Source organism: Lepidochelys kempii, chromosome 15 (genome assembly GCF_965140285.1).
Source record: "Lepidochelys kempii isolate rLepKem1 chromosome 15, rLepKem1.hap1, whole genome shotgun sequence".
NCBI classification, from domain to species: domain Eukaryota; kingdom Metazoa; phylum Chordata; order Testudines; family Cheloniidae; genus Lepidochelys; species Lepidochelys kempii.
In genome coordinates this window covers 576817-593887 of record NC_136394.1, presented here as the reverse complement: position 1 = coordinate 593887, position 17071 = coordinate 576817, and the positions used below count along the sequence as shown (strand labels likewise).

The following is a 17071-nucleotide window of genomic DNA, read 5'->3' as shown; positions in this document are numbered from 1 at the left end:
AAAAAGAAAAGGAGTACTTGTGGCACCTTAGAGACTAACCAATTTATTTGAGCATGAGCTTTCGTGAGCTATAGCTCACTTCATCGGATGCATTCCGTGGAAACTGCAGCAGACATTATATACACACAGAGACCATGAAACAATACCCCCTCCCACCCCACTGTCCTGCTGGTAATAGCTTATCTAAAGTGATCATCAAGTTGGGCCATTTCCAGCACAAATCCAGGTTTTCTCACCCTCCACCCCCGCCCCCAAACTCACTCTCCTGCTGGTAATAGCCCATCCAAAGTGACAACTCTCTTCACAATGTGTATGATAATCAAGGTGGGCCATTTCCTGTACAAATCCAGGTTCTCTCACCCCCTCACCCCCCTCCAAAAACCACACACACAAACTCACTCTCCTGCTGGTAATAGCTTATCCAAAGTGACCACTCTCCCTACAATGTGCATGATAATCAAGGTGGGCCATTTCCAGCATAAATCCAGGTTTTCTCACCCCCCCACCCCCATACACACACAAACTCACTCTCCTGCTGGTAATAGCCCTTGAGGAATTCCACCATGATTTCAACAATTTCCATCCCACCATCAACCTCAGCCTGGTCCAGTCCGCACAAGAGATCCACTTCCTGGACACTACAGTGCTCATAAACAATGGTCACATAAACACCACCCTATACTGGAAACCTACTGACCGCTATTCCTACCTACATGCCTCCAGCTTTCACCCTGACCACACCCCACGATCCATCGTCTACAGCCTAGCTCTGCGATACAACCACATTTGCTCCAACCCCTCAGACAGAGACGAACACCTACAAGATCTCTATCAAGCTTTCTTACAACTACAATACCCACCTGTGGAAGTGAAGAAACAGATTGATAGAGCCAGAAGAGTTCCCAGAAGTCACCTACTACAGGATAGGCCTAACAAAGAAAATAACAGAACGCCACTAGCCGTCAACTTCAGCCCCCAACTAAAACCCCTCCAACGCATTATTAAGGATCTACAACCTATCCTGAAGGATGACACAACACTCTCACAAATCTTGGGAGACAGGCCAGTCCTTGCCGACAGACAGCCCCGCAACCTGAAGCAAATACTCACCAACAACCACATACCACACAACAGAACCACTAGCCCAGGAACCTATCCTTGCAACAAAGCCCATTGCCAACTGTGCCCACATATCTATTCAGGGGACACCATCACAGGGCCTAATAACATCAGCCACACTATCAGAGGCTCGTTCACCTGCACATCCACCAATGTGATATATGCCATCATGTGCCAGCAATGCCCCTCTGCCATTTACATTGGTCAAACTGGACAGTCTCTACGTAAAAGAATAAATGGACACAAATCAGATGTCAAGAATGATAACATTCATAAACCAGTCGGAGAACACTTCAATCTCTCTGGTCACGCAATCACCGACATGAAGGTCACTATCTTACAACAAAAAAACTTCAAATCCAGACTCCAGCGAGAAACTGCTGAATTGGAATTCATTTGCAAATTAGATACTATTAATTTAGGCTTAAATAGAGACTGGGAGTGGCTAAGTCATTATGCAAGGTAGCCTATTTCCCCTTGCTTTTTCCTACCCCCCCCCCCCAGACGTTCTGGTTAAACTTGGATTTAAACTTGGAGAGTGGTCAGTTTGGATGAGCTATTGCCAGCAGAAGAGTGAGTTTATGTGTGTGTGTGTGTGTTCCCCGGGGCGGGCGGGGGTGAGAAAGCCTAGATCTGTGCTGGAAATGACCCACCTTGATTACCATGCACATTGTAGGGAGAGTGGTCACTTTGGATGAGCTATTACCAGCAGGAGAGTGAGTTTGTGTGTGTGGTTTTTGGAGGGGGGTGAGGGGGTGAGAGAACCTGGATTTGTGCAGGAAATGGCCCACCTTGATTATCATACACATTGTGAAGAGAGTGGTCACTTTGGATGGGCTATTACCAGCAGGAGAGTGAGTTTGTGTGTGTGTGTGCGGGGGGGGAGGGTGAGAAAACCTGGATTTGTGCTGGAAATGGCCCAACTTGATGATCACTTTAGATAAGCTATTACCAGCAGGACAGTGGGGTGGGAGGGGGTATTGTTTCATGGTCTCTGTGTGTATATAATGTCTACTGCAGTTTCCATGGAATGCATCCGATGAAGTGAGCTGTAGCTCACGAAAGCTCATGCTCAAATAAATTGGTTAGTCTCTAAGGTGCCATAAGTACTCCTTTTCTTTTTGTTCCTGGGTTAGTGTTTTTGTTGTGTGGTTGCTGGTGAGTATTTGCTTCAGGTTGGGGGGCTGTCTGTAAGCGAGGACTGGTCTGTCTCCCAAGATCTGTGAGAGTGAGGGATCATTTTTCAGGATAGGTTGTAAATCTGTGATGATGAGCTGGAGAGGTTTTAGCTGGGGGCTGAAGGTGGCAGCTAGCAGCGTTCTGTTATTTTCTTTGTTGGGCCTGTCCTGTAGTAGGTGACTTCTGGGTATTCTTTTGGCTCTGTCAATCTGTTTCTTCACTTCAGCAGGTGGGTATTGCAGTCTTAAGAACACTTGATAGAGATCTTGTAGGTGTTTGTCTCTGTCTGAGGGATTGGAGCAAATGCGGTTGTATCTTACAGCTTGGCTGTAGACAATGGATCGTGTGGTGTGTCCTGGATGGAAGCTGGAGGCATGTAGTTAAGTACAACGGTCAGTAGGTTTCCGGTATAGGGTGGTGTTCATGTGACCATTGCTTATTAGCACAGTAGTGTCCAGAAAATGGACCACTTGTGTGGATTGGTCTAGGCTGAGGTTGATGGTGGGATGGAAATTGTCGAAATCATGGTGGAATTCCTCAAGGGCTTCTTTTCCATGGGTCCAGATGATGAAGATGTCACAACTGTCTAAATGGGCCATCTTGATTATCACTACAAAAGTTTTTTTCTCCTGCTGATAATAGCTCATCTTAACTAATTAGCATCTCACAGTTTGTATGATAATTTCCAACTTATCTGTATATATCTTACTATATGTTCCATTCTAGGCATACGATGAAGTGGGCTGTAGCCCACGAAAGCTTATGCTCTAATAAATTTGTTAGTCTCTAAGGTGCCACAAGTACTCCTGTTCTTTTAATTTCTGTTTAACTAACCTCCTCATTTTTGCATAGTTTCCCTTTCTGAAATTAAATGCCACAGTGTTGGGCTGCTGAGGTGTTCTTCCCGCCACAAGAATGTTAAATGTTATTATATTATGGTCACTAACATAAGTTACTTCGACTTAAGAGGTAGTATAGACAAGCCCTCAGGGACAGGGGAAGAACATCGAACGGGGATAAAGAACATTCCAACCAAGCTGCCAAATTGAGGATGGCCATTGTCATTTTTAAATAGAGCTGGGAGGGAAAGCGGTTTCCTGTCCTGGGAAAAATGCTGAGATTTCAAAAAAATGTCCTCTCCCAAATCAGAATGAAAAGTTACAATCTCGAAATTTTTTGCCAAACCAATAATCTGCGTCAATCCCACTGTTTTGTTTCAATAATTTCAGTGTTTCATTTCAATTTTGACCTTTTTAATTTTTATCATTTTTACTCTGCTTAGTTGACATTTAGAAACAGAACATCGTTCCAAACCAAAAAAGTTGAATTTTTCATTCCGACAATTTCAAAAGCATTTTTTCCAAAAAATGTTCAAAACAAGACATTTGTCAGAACTGACCTTTTCCCACAAAGGTTTTCAGGTTTGATGAATCAGCATTTTCTTATGAAAAATGGTTGACCCCAAAATTCTCGACCACCTCCGTTTTTAAATTATTTTTCTAACAAAATTAATAAATTCATAGATTCCAAGGGGGTACCTTAACTCATCTAAATGTTTGCCTAATTTTACAACAGGCTACATAAAAAGCACTAGCATACAGACAAAATAAGAAAGCAAGCAATTTTTCAGTAATAGTGTGGCTGTGACACTTTTGTATTTTTATGTCTGATTTTGTAAGCAAGTAGTTTGTAAGTGAGGTGAAACTTGGGGGTATGCAAGACAAATCAGACCCCTGAAAGGGGGACAGTAGTCTGGAAAAGTTGAGAACCACTGCTCCAAATCACACATGCTTTAACATTGTCAGTTTACCACGGACCCTACCTAATGGCTTACAGCAGTTCCCTCAACCACCTCCTAGCATTCTGGACCCAAAGGAGTCCCCTGAAAAATTCAAGAATGGGATGAAGGAGCAAGCAGTTTTTCAAGCACACATTTAAAGTCTTTCCTGTGGGAAGCCTCTCATCTTTGGCCTGTTGCCAAAACATCCTCTACTGAGAAGGACACACGGCTAATTAATCTCACCCATGTCACCTCTCTCACCAGGTCCTGCTTTCTCCTGGCTGCTTGGATGGTGACATCCTTTCCAACCAGCTGCAAACAGACAACAACAAAACAACTGGCAAGGTGTCAGAAACAGCAGCTGCATGCTTCATAAGTGCACTTCTCAGCCGCTAGGGGCGATGGGGTTTGGCCGCGCTCCTGCAGTGGATCCCGTTCCTCTCTGCTCTTCCTCAGGCTCCCCTGGACTCCCACATGGCTTGACTCTGCTTCAGCAACCCTCTAACCTCTAAGAGGCCTCCTCAGAAGTGAGGCCTCAGGCCGTCTGTCCCCAGGCTCCCTACTCAGTGTTCCCTGGGAACCTGGTAGAGTTAGAGAGCCCCGCTTAGACCATGACGGGTTAAAGACCCCCGCACTGACTGTTCTCACTGATAAATTCTAAATCATTTAAAAAAAAAACCTAAAGAAACTTCCAGACAAAACACAGGCACGTTAAGGGTAAGAAATACCAGCAACCTCAACCCCAGAAGACCAGGGTAGCTATTAAAAGCAGCTCAGGCACACAGTGCTGGGATGGTAAAAACAAGCCTGTTTGTGCCATGTCCAGCTGCTTGAGCTACAGAAATGGTGGGAGAGTCCTAGATTCCAAGGTCAGAAGGGCCCACCGTGATCATCTGACCTCCTGTTTCACACAGGCCAGAAACCTACCCCATAAAAGCTCCTAGGGCAGAGCTGTTAGAAAAACATCCAATCCTGATTTAAAAATTGCCAGGGATGGAGAATCACCAGACCCCTGGGTAAATTGTTCCCATGGTTAATTATGCTCATTGTTAAATTTTTACAACCGGCTACATAATTTTCAGTTACCTTATTTTCAGTCGGAATTTGTCTAGCTTCAACTTCCAGCCATTGGATCATGTTAGACCTTTGTGTGCTAGACTGAAGATCCCATTGTTAAATATTTATTCCCCATGTAGCTATTTATAGGCTGTGATCAAGTCATCGCTGAAGCTTCTCTCTCTGTTAAGCGAAGCAGATTGAGCTCTAATGAAATAGCTGGAGAAAGATGATTGAGTGAGCAGCTGCCAGCCCAGCTGTCTGTCAGAACACGGCCTTCTGTACATTAACCATGGTGTTCTGCCAGGAACAAATTCACAACAGGGGTTACCAGGGGGTGGATTAGGGCATGATCTAGGGATCCAGTCCTTGGGTGGGAGGAAAGCTCAGGGATCCACAAAGTCTGGCTTCCAGGCTCTGTGGGAAAAGGGCCAATGGCCAGAGAGTTCTGGGAATGCCCTAGTGAGTCAGAAGTAGGAGGTAGCCTGGCAGGGAGGCTGGAGAGCCAAGAGCACTAGTTTTTTGTGAGGGGGGCAGTTGGCTGGACTGGATCCAGACCCCTTTTGTCTCAATTTACCCACTGGGTGTTGAACAGATCTTCAGATAGTGATAGTGAGAGAGGGCCCAGCTGAGTGTTTGGTTGACTATGGATTCCAGGTGAAAGGTGGCTGTGTTTGTTAGACCTCGCGGCTGATTTAGACTATAGGCAGAAAGTAGACAGTAATTAAGACCTGCATTGCTCCCTCAGCCACAGCAAAGGTGCAAAAAGAAAAGGAGTACTTGTGGCACCTTAGAGACTAACCAATTTATTTGAGCATAAGCTTTCGATGCATCCGATGAAGTGAGCTGTAGCTCACGAAAGCTTATGCTCAAATAAATTGGTTAGTCTCTAAGGTGCCACAAGTCCTCCTTTTCTTTTTGCGAATACAGACTAACATGGCTGTTACTCTGAAACCAGCAAAGGTGCAGTTCCCCTGTGTGAGATGGCAGGCCCAACAGCTCCAAAGGACAGCACTATGGGCCAGCAGGTGGGATCTAGACGGAGCCACATTTTCTTCCGGCTGGGGTACTGAACCTCAAGCTGTCATCTTTATATTAACCGGTAGTTTTCCCTCTGGGGCACGTGGTCACCTGCTCTGCTCCTGCTTTCCTCTCGTGGAAGCTGTTATTTCACCACTATGGCTCGTTATCCCTAGGAGTCCCTGCAGAGTGTTTAAAGGCTGTTCACAGCCTGAAAAGAGGGACTGCCCCTTGGAGGGGGGAGCAGCTCAAGTTGGGGAAGCCAAGGACTGGAAGGGCCACCAAGTGCAGCTGATACTCACAGGGGCCAAGCTCTCTCCTGGGAGCAGCAGCAGAAACTGACTCGCCACCAGGTGGTGCTGGGCTGTTTCTCGTGACCACAACAGTAGCAGCCCCTGTGGGTGGTCGAAACAAAGGCTGAGCATTCATGACATTCCCACAAGGGCTGGACGAAAGCAGCTCAGGTCATTGGCTTCACATCTCACTGCACAGCAGAGCTCCAGGTGGATCATCTCCTTCCACTTCGTCACCAGCTTCACTTCCAGCCACACGCTGGACACGCTGCACGGGGCCTCCTGCCCAAGCACTGCTTAGCTTAGGGCATCAGCCAATGGGCAACAGGCAGGGCAAAGGCAGCAACTTGCAGTCAAAAGGCAAAAGGGGATAGTAATCTGCACCCAGCACACAGGCTCCAATGACTCTGGGCAAGAGCACAGGCACTTCCACTAAAGAAGCCCATGCTGTGCCCGTGGAGTCCAGAGAAGCAGCTGTAACCATTTGACCTGTGTCTCCAAACAGCCCCCTCCTCGCCCTACACTCACGCCAATCAGCTCAGTATACATGGGCGACAGCAGCAGCCAGTCTGAGCCCAGAGGGACCAGCATTGCCACACAAGTGTGTAACAGGATGTGCGTCGCTGGGTCACGCGGGTCCCAGGCCTTCTGACTTTGCCCTCCTGTCCAGCTCCCTCTCTCTTTAGACTGTAAGCTTGTCAGGGCAGGGACTGTGGCTTTCTTTAGGTGTGTGGGGACCTGCATCCATCATTCAGACTAATTTCCAGGGGCCTCGAGCCACCTGTGCGCACACAGGGACACACACGAAAGCCAAACCATCCAAGCAGGGGCAGGGGTGCCCAGAAATACACGTAACCTGGTCTAAGTGCTTGGCTACACTTACATTTCATAGCGTTCTAACTTGCTGGCTCAGGGGTGTGAAAAATCCCGCCCCCTCAGTGCAGCAAGTTTGAGTGCTTTACAGCGCTAGCGTGGACAGGCTCTGAGCAACTCCTCTCATGGAGGTGGATTACCAGGAGCGCGTGACCACACTTACACTTTAAAGCGCTGCTGCGGGAGTGCTTTGAAGTTTCTAGTATAGATGTAGCCTAAGTCTGCACACCTGGTAGCAGAAGGACACACACGTCTGATTCACTCCCACAGGGGCCAGCAGTGCACAGACGTGTACCTGCCAGGACAGCCTTATAAATATCCATGGGGCAGTGAACTTTTCACCTGCTCTCCAAGGAAAGGGCTCTCCCCATCTTGAGCCCTGTAGCCTAGCCTCCCCAGGGACAGCCTCCTGCTGCTCTCTAGTTCCATGGTTCATAGGCACACAGGGATGCACCTGATCACCTGCACCACTCATTCTTACCACCCCACCCTATGCACAGGGTGCACATGACCCTTCTTGGGAAGCCCAGCCCCTCCTGTCCGACCCCCTCAGCTTGTCTAGGAAGCCTTGAGCCAGCCAGCAGGGACCAGAGGGAAGTTAAAAGGGTACAGCACCTGCAAACCATCAGCTGCAACCTGCAAGGGATGAGTTCTCTGGAAGTCCCAGGGAGCAGAGGGGATGAGCAGGTCCAAGGTCTGACAACTGACTGAGGCTGGAGCTGCCTGGTAGCGTGTGAGCAACTGCATTGCAGCAATGCTGTCCTCTGTGTTAGGACAAGGAGACATGCTACTTGGGGATGGGAAAGCTGCCTCAGTCCCTGGAAAAATCATGGAGCAGGTCCTCAAGGAATCAATTCTGAAGCACTTAGCGGAGAGGAAAGTGATCAGAACAGTCAGCATGGATTCACCAAGGGCAAGTCATGCCTGACTAATCTAATTGCCTTCGATGATGAGATAACCGGCTCTATGGATGAAGGGAAAGCAGTGGATGTGTTGTTCCTTGACTTTAGCAAAGCTTTTGACACTGTCTCCCACAGTATTCTTGCCAGCAAGTTAAAGAAGTATGGGCTGGATGGATGGACTATAAGGTGGATGTTGTCGGTAGCTACTGGTGAGGTGCTCTGCTCTGGTTCGATGATGATAACAGTCGGCTGCATGCGTGTTCCCTCTGTGTGCTGCCCCAGCTCTGTGCAGATAGCTGACACAGCAGACCCCAAGAGAACCCCCAAAGACCACAGACTCTCGTAAGGTACGAAGGCACCTGGCCCGGTTTATTGTCAAACGAAGCCCAGGAATAGTTTCCTACAGACTCTCCAGGACTTACTACGAATATGTGCCCCCTGGCAATGGACACAGCTCAGTCAGTGGCGGGACACTCCACTGCCCCCTAGGCTGGGCAAAGATATGCACTCCGGGACCTATTTTTATACAGTTGCAGGACAGATTACTCATCCCTACTGACATATTGAGGTACAGCCCCTTGACTCATTAGGGTGCTGTCTCCCCCTTTGATCATGTTGGTTCAAACAAACAGATCTGTCCATCATGCTGTCCTTTTGACCCTGTCTTTGGGGTGCATCTGGCTGTTCCTTGTTATCTCTGTGAAGTGTCCTCGTATTGGGATGTCCAGGTGCCATCTTGGTACACGTTCCTCTTATTACTACTTATATCATTAGCACATGCTTTCTAGGATCCCTTTTCTTGCCAAGTTCTGCAATTAGGGCCTGCCTCTGGCTCACAGCCCAGCTTTGCTTAGCAATGCCTGGAAGTACTTTGGTTCAGGCTTTAGGCCTCAGACCAGGCCTCTGATACAAGGGTTTGTATTTCAGGGTCTCTTACTACAGCAGATAGAAACCTGGCTAGATCTTCAGGCTGAATGGGTAGTGATCAATGGCGCCATGTCCAGTTGGCAGCCGGTATCAAGCGGAGTGCCCAAAAGGTTGGTCCTGGGGCCAGTTTTGTTCAATATCTTCATTAATGATCTGGAGGATGGTGTGGATTGCACCCTCAGCAAGTTTGCAGATGACACGAAACTGGGAGGAGTGGTAGATATGCTGGAGGGTAGGGATAGGATACAGAGGGACCTAGACAAATTAGAGGATTGGGCCAAAAGAAATCTGATGAGTTCAACAAGGACAAGTGCAGAGTCCTGCACTTAGAACAGAAAAATCCCACGCACAGCTACAGACTAGGGACCGAATGGCTAGGCAGCAGTTCTGCAGAAAAGGACCTAGGGGTTACAGTGGATGAGAAGCTGGATATGAGTCAATAATGTGCCCTTGTTGCCAAGAAGGCTAATCGCATTTTGGGCTGCAAAAGTAGGGACATTGCCAGCAGATTGAGGGACGTGATCATTCCCATCTATTCGACATTGGTGAGGTCTCATCTGGAGTACTGTGTCCAGTTTTGGGCCCCACACTACAAGAAGGATATGGAAAAATTGGAAAGCGTCCAGCGGAGGGCAACAAAAATGATTAGGGGACTGAAGCACATGACTTATGAGGAGAGGCTGAGAGAACTGGGATTGTTTAGTCTGCAGAAGAGACGAATGAGGTGGGATTTGATAGCTGCTTTCAACTACCTGAAAGGGGGTTTCAAAGAAGATGGCTCTAGACTGTTCTCAGTGGTAGCAGATGACAGAAAAAGGAGTAATGGTCTCAAGTTGCAGTGGGGGAGGTTTAGGCTGGATATTAGGAAAAACTATTTCCCTAGGAGGGTGGTGAAGCACTGGGATGGGTTACCTAGGGAGGTGGTGGAATCTCCTTCCTTTGAGGTTTTTAAGGTTAGGCTTGACAAAGCCCTGGCTGGGATGATTAGTTGGGGATTGGTCCTGCTTTGAGCAGGGGGTTGGACTAGATGAGCTCCTGAGGTCCCTTCCAACCCTGATATTCTATGATTCTATGCTTGCAGCAATGCTCCAGGCAAGGCCCACAAAGGTTTTGGGCGACTCAGGGCAAAAATCTGAAACTGAGGCCCCTTCATACTTCCAAAAACATTACCATGTGTAGACCAAAGAGGGGAGAGGATGGGGAGGGCAGGCGGGGGAAGGGGGGGGAGAGGCCTGTTGTAGTAGTAGGATTTTATGTTTGTATAATTCTGTATCTGAGCTGATTTCAAGGCAGTAACAGACCTTTGAGGGTCACCACTTTGTTGTAGGCTTAGCATTTTAAAATAAGTAAAAGAATGCCATGATTGTTTTTCTTCTGCATTGCAATTTGATGTTCCTGTTCAAAATGTTCTGTGTAAATTAATTCTCTTTTGTGTGTGAATGAGGAATGGGTGTTAAGAGATAAGTGTGAAGGCCATGGCTGAACCAGATGTTCTAGGGAGGAACCAGAGACAGACACAAGGGTGCCAGGAGGCTGAAACATGCCCCTATTGAAATATCAGAGGAGGGTAGATTGACGACTCTAAAAATGAGACAGGCACCTATCAATGGGGACAAGATAGCAGTGATCAAAACCAGCAGGGATAACTCCCTGAAAGACTTAATGAAAGAACAAGATAAAGGATGAGAAAAACAATGTAAGAAAACAAGCACTCATCAAACAACAGTTGATTACAGCATGATGGTGCAAAACTCATTGGTTCCCAAGGAAGGAAAATCACTTTGGGTTCATCCTGCCAAGACTTCCCTGAAGTATTGTGTCGCAACTGACAGAACCCGGCTCCTCTCTACCCGTGATCAACCTACCTGGCCACTAGATTGATCTGGACTCTGGACTGGTAACTATAACAATGACTGGCGGAACAGTGTGTGTGTGCGTGTGATTGAATGCATATGCTAATTGTTGTATCTTCAATAAAGTGGTGTATTGCCTTTTCCCCTGAAAAAGATCCCCTGTGCTTCTTTAAGCATAACATTTTTGGTGGAGAATTGCAAAAGGGGGAAGACATGCACTGTGATTGTTGAAAACACTGCTAAATACTGCTAAAAGATATACCATACATATAAAGTGATTGATCATTCTGATGTGCACACCCCCGGTCGTAGAAGTGCCAGGCAATAGGGGGAGGATTAGAGTCCTCGGGGCGACCCGTCTTTTGGGGAAAAATTACATAGGTGAATAGACCCTCGGTCGTAGCCCAAAAGGTAGGGGGCTTAGCGTTCCCCCCTCCTGCTCTGTCAAACAGAGTTTTTATGCATCTGATTAAGTGAGCTGTAGCTCATGAAAGCTTATGCTCTAATAAATTGGTTAGTCTCTAAGGTGCCACAAGTACTTCTTTTCTTTATGGATATAGATTTTTTGTGTTTTGTAAGTCCCAGCACAAGCGTGGGCAAATAAGGAGTAGATTTCTGTAAAACCTCACTCTGAAGGATATTGGAGTGTGGGATATTGTTGTGATTTCACAATTTTAAGAAAAATGTTAAACAAAAGGGACCAGGAAGTGTGGGGGCTAATTGAGGAGCCCACCCTCTTTGCTAAATGGTTAGCGGGACAAAGCCTGTGCCCATAAGAAGGGATAGTTCAGCGAGGAAAGCAGGATCAGATCCAGACAAGCAGGCAGGCAACAGATAAAGAGATTGGAAAACAGGTTGGGAGCCCTGAGGGGCCTAGTGGCAGGAGTAAGGAAAGGATAGGCATGGGGATTTCAGATCCCTGGGACAATACAGTAACTCCTCACTTGACATAGTAGTTCTGTTCCTGAAATATGCGACTTTACGCGAAACGATGTTAAGCAAATCCAATTTCCCCATAAGAATTAATGTGAATGGGGGGATTAGGTACCAGGGAAAATTTTTTCACCAGACAAAAGACTATATTATACATAGTATAAGTTTTAAACAAACAATTTAATACTGCTACACAGCGATGGTGATTGTGAAGCTTGACTGAGGTGGTGAAGTCAGAGGGTGGGGTACTTCTCAGGAAATGTTTCAGAGTAGCAGCCGTGTTCGTCTGTATTCGCAAAAAGAAAAGCAGGATTTGTGGCACCTTAGAGACTAACAAATTTATTTGAGCGTAAGCTTTCATGAGCATCATCGGATGCATTCAGTGGAAAATACAGTGGGGAGATTTATATACAGAGAACATGAAAATCCAGTTTGCAAATTAATTCCAATTCAGCAATTTCTCGTTGGAGTCTGTTTTTGAAGTTTTTTTTGTTGAAGAATTGCCACTTTTAGGTCTGTAATCGAGTGATCAGAGAGATTGAAGTGTTCTCCAACTGGTTTTTGAATGTTATAATTCTTGATGTCTGATCTGTGTCCATTGATTCTTTTATGTAGAGACTGTCCAGTTTGACCAATGTACATGGCAGAGGGGCACTGCTGACACATGATGTCATATATCACATTGGTAGATGCGCAGGTGAACGATAGTGTGATAGTGTGATTGATGTGATTAGGCCCTATAATGGTGTCCCCTGAATAGATAGCAGGAAGTGTCTTACTGCTAAATGATGAACTAGCAATTGGCTGAGCCCTCAAGGGTTAACTCATTGCTGTTAATGTAGCCTCACACTCTACAAGGCAGCACGAATGGAGGGAGGGGAGACAGCATGGCAGACAGAGACACACACTGTGTGTGTGAGAGAGAGAAATGCACATTGTCCCTTTAAGTATGCTGACCCCAGACCACACTCTTAAATACCCTACCTTGTTAAGTAGATCAGCAAACTGAGACCGCAGCTGCTGCCAGGAAGCTCCCTCCGTCCTGAGCCCTGTCGTGTGTCCCCCCTGCTCTACTGAAGATGGAGTAAGTGGGGTGCAGCAGCCGGGGGAGGGGGACACCCTGACATTAGCCCCCCTCTTCCTCCTCTCCCTCCCCCTGCACATAGCAAGCAGGAGGCTCAGGGAGCAGCTCTAAAGCAGAGGGCAGGAGCAGCACAGGGCAGTGGGGGGAGGGACAGCTGAACTGCCGGCAATTGATAGCCTGCTGGGCAGTTGCCACACAGAGAACTTAGGGGAGCAGGGAGCTGATGCGGGGCTGCCGGCCCACCCTGGTTCCAAGCCCTCACTAGCTTCCTGCAAGTAGTGGACAAAGCAGGCCGCTGCCAAATGACATTATAAGGGAGCATTACACAACTTTAAACAGCATGTTCCCTAATTGATCAGCAACGAAACAACGTTAAGTGAGACGACTTTAAGTGAGGAGTTACTGTACTCGGAATGGTGAAATCTGAGTTGATGAAGGTGTCATTTTGGGAGATAAGCAAGTGATTTAAGGAAAGAGAGTGAGAAGTTAACTGCAGATTCTGAAGGGAATTAAGCAGTTGAACATTGTCAAAATGTTAAAAAGGAAAAGTGTTATAGAAAAAGAATTCTTGGTTTCTTTGCAGACATTCTGAAGGAAAAATGGGCTCTTTTCCAAAGGAATGTCTGTAAATAAGCCAGGCAAAGAGACAATCTGATTTAAATCATTTGACTATGAACAATTTAGTTAAATTCACTAAAAGAACATAAGGGGTTTCTACTGAAACTTTACCTCCCGCAAATGTATACACATGTAATCTATGTATAACTGTGTAAAAATTAAAGCAGTGTAAGGGATGTTAAGAAAAAATAATGTGTGTGTGTAAATATATTGTGTAAATATGTGAGGTTTTAAGGACCTAAATCAATACTCCTGGTCTGCAGGTTTAAGATGAATTGGTTTTGTTCTGTTTTTAAATAATACCACTAAAATCCATTCAAATCTTTCATTAAAAGTTGCAGAAATGACAGACACTGTTTGCCAGACACAGGTAACTAGTGCTGTTTGGCTTTGGTATTTAGCATTTAACCCTTAAGGTACCTTAATGCTTTATAATGTTCAATATCTTTTTAAAAACCAAAGCTGTGGCTGCAAGCAGGGCAGTCAAAGCCAGGAAAATAGGAAAAGATTCTGGATTTGTTTTTTGGTAACAAAATAGCAGATAAGAGCTGTAGTAAAAGTATAAGAAATTAAAAAAGACAGTGTGCCCTTCTGGAGCAACAGCAGTGGTGAGGTGCACAAAGAAGCAATGTTAGAAACACTGAGCCTTAAGGTAGCTCTGAGTAATCAAACTGTCACTTTGATAAGGTTTCAGAGTAGCAGCCATGTTAGTCTGTATTTGCAAAAACATCCGATGAAGTGAGCTGTAGCTCACGAAAGCTTATGCTCAAATAAATTTGTTAGTGTCTTAGCCCTGGTCTACACTAGGAGTTTAGGTCAAATTTAGCAGCATTAAATCGATGTAAACCTGCCCCCGTTCACACGATAAAGCCCTTTTTTTCGACTTAAAGGGCTCTTAAAATCGATTTCCTTAATCCACCTCTGACAAGTGGATTAGCGCTTAAATCGGCCTTGCCAGGTCAAATTTGGGGTACTGTGGACGCAATTAGACGGTATTGGCCTGCGGGAGCTATCCCAGAGTGCTCTATTGTGACCGCTCTGGACAGCACTCTCAACTCAGATGCACTGGTCAGGTAGACAGGAAAAGGCCCGCAAACTTCTGAATTTCAATTTCCTGTTTGCATGGTCACCTGCAGCTTGCCACGCTGGCCAGAGCTCATCAGCAGAGGTGACCATGCAGAGCTCATCAGCAGAGGTGACCATGATGGAGTCCCAGAATTGCAAAAGAGATCCAGCATGGACCGAACAGGAGGTATGGGATCTGACCGCTGTATAGGGAGAGGAATCCGTGCTATCAGAACTCCGTTCCAGTTTTCGAAATGCCAAAACATTTGTCAAAATCTCCCAGGGCATGAAGGACAGAGGCCATAACAGGGACCCGAAGCAATGCCGCATGAAACTTAAGGAGCTGAGGCAAGCCTACCAGAAAACAGAGAGGCAAATGGCCGCTCCGGGTCAGAGCCCCAAACATGCCGCTTCTATGATGAGCTGCATGCCATTTTAGGGGGTTCGGCCACCACTACCCCAGCTGTGTTGTTTGACTCCTTCAATGGAGATGGAGGCAACACAGAAGCAGGTTTTGGGGACGAGGAAGATGATGATGATGAAGTTGTAGATAGCTCACAGCAAGCAAGCTGAGAAACTGGTTTTCCCGACAGACAGGAACTGTTTCTCACCCTGGACCTGTAGGCAGTCTCCCCTGAACCCACCTAAGGCTGCCTCCCGGACCCGCCAGGTGGAGAAGGGACCTCTGGTGAGTGTACCTTTTAAAATACTATACATGGTTTAAAAGCAAGCATGTTTAATGATTAATTTGCCTTGGCATTTGTGGCTCTCCTGGATGTACTCCCAAAGCCTTTGCAAAAGGTTTCTGGGGAGGGCAGCCTTATTCCACCCACCATGGTAGGACACTTTACCACCCCAGGCCAGTAGCACGTACTCGGGAATCATTGTAGAACAAAGCATTGCAGTGTATGTTTGCTGGCATTCAAACAACATCCGTTCTTTATCTCTCTGTGTTATCCTCAGGAGAGTGATATCATTCATGGTCACCTGGTTGAAATACGGTCCCCCTTTTCCCCCTTTTGTCCCCCTTTTCTTAAGGGGACATGCAGAGGTGCCCATTCCTGCTGGGCTGTTTGCCTGTGGCTGAACAGAAATGTTCTCCGCTGTTAGACGGGGGCAGGTGGGGTGTGAGGGGCTAGCCACATGGTGGGGGGAGGCAAAATGCGACCTTGGAACGAAAGCACATGTGCTGTGTATGTAATGTTAACAGCAAGGTTTTAACCATGAAAGAGTGTAGCCATTGTTCTAGAAAATGTGTCTTTTTAAATACCACTGCCTCTTTTTTTTTCTCCACCAGCTGCATGTGTTTCAATGATCACAGGATCTTCTCCTTCCCAGAGGCTAGTGAAGATTAGAAGGCGAAAAAAAATGCACTCGTGATGAAATGTTCTCTGAGCTCATGGTGTCCTCCCACACTGACATAGCACAGACGACTGCGTGGAGGCAGACAATGTCAGAGTGCAGGAAAGAACAATATGACTTGGAGGAGAGGGCTGAAGAGAGTAAGTGGTGGGCTGAAGAGAGGGCTGAAGCTCAAATGTGGCAGCAGCGTGATGAGAGGAGGTAGGATTCAATGCTGAGGCTGCTGGAGGATCAAACCAATATACTCCAGAGTATGGTTGAGCTGCAGGAAAGGCAGCAGGAATACAGACCGCCGCTACAGCCCCTGTGTACCCAACCGCCCTCCTCCCCAAGTTCCATAGCCTCCTCACCCAGACGCCCAAGAACGCAGTGGGGGGGCCTCTGGCCACCTGGCCACTCCACTCCAGAGGATTGCCCAAGCAACAGAAGGCTGGCATTCAATAAGTTTTAAAGTTTTAAATTTTTAAAGTGCTGTGTGGCCTTGTCCTTCCCTCCTCCACCACCCCTCCTGGTGCTTCTCTCCTCCACCACCCCTCCTGGGCTACCTTGGTAGTTATCCCCCTATTTGTGTGATGAATGAATAAAGAAGGTATGAATGTGAAGCAACAATGACTTTATTGCCTCTGCAAGTGGTGATCAAAGGGAGGAGGGGAGAGTGGTTAGCTTACAGGGAAGTAGAGTGAACCAAGGGGTGGTGGGTTTCATCATGGTGAAACAAACAGAAATTTCACACCGTAGCCTGTCCAGTCATGAAACTGGTTTTCAAAGCTTCTCTGATGCGCACCCCGTGCCCTCCTGTGCTCTTCTAACCGCCCTGGTGTCTGGCTGTGCGAAACCAGAAGCCAGGCGATTTGCCTCAACCTCCCACCCCACCATAAACATCTCCCCCTTACTCTCACAGATATTATGGAGCGCACAGCAAGCAGTAATAACAGTGGGAATATTGGTTTCGCTGAGGTCTAACCGAGTCAGTAAACTGCGCCAGCGTGCTTTTAAACATCCAAATG

The 17071-nt window shown here is 46.8% G+C and overlaps 1 protein-coding gene across 2 annotated transcripts in view; it reads right to left on the bottom strand.

The window, feature by feature from the left end:
* The window catches only part of GAL3ST1 (galactose-3-O-sulfotransferase 1), a 41240-nt gene that overhangs the window by 11946 nt on the left and 12223 nt on the right, over positions 1 to 17071 (bottom strand). The gene's annotated exons all lie outside the window — the stretch shown is intronic.